Source organism: Poecilia formosa, unplaced genomic scaffold, assembly GCF_000485575.1.
Source record: "Poecilia formosa unplaced genomic scaffold, Poecilia_formosa-5.1.2 Scaffold464, whole genome shotgun sequence".
NCBI lineage: Eukaryota > Metazoa > Chordata > Actinopteri > Cyprinodontiformes > Poeciliidae > Poecilia > Poecilia formosa.
In genome coordinates this window covers 201,920-203,393 of record NW_006800403.1, presented here as the reverse complement: position 1 = coordinate 203,393, position 1,474 = coordinate 201,920, and positions in this window count along the sequence as shown.

Sequence of the window (1,474 nt, the reverse complement as noted above, 5' to 3'; positions counted from 1 at the left end):
CTAACCTGAAGAAACACATCGAGGTAACTTCTTATGAAATGATTATAATCCTCCTGTTTCAGTAACTATAACTTGGTAACTAGGCACTATTGTGAAATCTTGAGCATAACGTTACCTGTATCATTGAACTTTGTTTGGCATTGTTTCAGTTCCACACGTTTAGCTTAGGCCTAATGTTGACTGTAGCAGGCTACCTAGACTCCTCTGTTCAAGGGGAGACGGAAGACATAGCGATAGCAATTTAGACTAAATTTAACAAATATAGGAAAGGCATGCAAGTTCAAAACCACAAACCATTAACATTTGCTACTCTTTAAAACTGGAACAAACTTTGTGTGTGCTTCTACTGTCTTAAAGCCAAGGTTAGCCGACTTTGCAGTCGCCACAATGGCTATGTTTACATGATGGCCAATGTTCAATACCAACCAGTTTACTTGAATAACATTGTACTAGATTAAGTGTGTTTGCATTTATGTTGCAACCTAAGGAAATTAGTGTTTGTAACTGATGTGTGGGTCAATTTATGTCCAATTTATTTATTTTTTTGGTTTTTCAGAGAAGGCATCCGCACCATGTTCAGAAATACATTGAATTGACCACAGCAAAGGGCAAAAGGGCCAGTGGACCACCCACCCCCGCCAGCAAGCAGGCCACATTGACTCACACCTGGGCCATGACTCCTCATGGCCCAGGTGAGGAGCCTTCTCAACACTCTCAAGAGTGTTGAGAAGGCCATTGTCAAATATGTTGTACATGAGCTGCAGCCCTTCTCAGTAGTCGAGCAGGAGCCATTCAGAGAATTCATCAAGGGCCTTGTCCGTAATGCCAAGATGCTGTCATGGGTGATGCTCACATCCAAGATGGAAGATGGCTTTAAAGAAATGAAGTCTGCGCTGATTGAAGCGATGAAGGGGGTCGACTACATAGCTACTACTACTGATTGCTGGTCAGTGAGAAGGTGAGGGTTCATTGGCGTTACGGCACACTGGATCGACCCGGATAATCTTGAGAGATGTTCAGCAGCCTTGGCATGCCGACAGCTGAGGGGATCCCACACTTTTGATCTCTTGGCCAATGTGTTAAATGACATCCACGCAGAATTTGAAATCAGAGGCAAGATTGTGAAGACAACCACTGACAATGGTGCAAACTTTGTGACGGCTTTTCGAGTGTTTGGGGAGGACGAAAACAACAATGAAGAGGGAGTTAAAGCTGAAACACAGTCTGAAGATGGAGATACTGGAGTGCCTGAAGAAGATGTGGAGTACATTGACACTGCAGTGTCAATGTACTCCAAGTTAAGTGCTGCATGAAGATGATGGGTTTGAATTCCAGCTGCCAAGACACCAACGCTGTGCTTGTCATATTCTAAACCTCATCGCCAGTGAAGACTCCACAAATGCAAACTCCAGTGATGCATATAAGAAGCTGCACCATTCAACGTTTGCCTGTGGAACAAATGTGGAAGATCCAC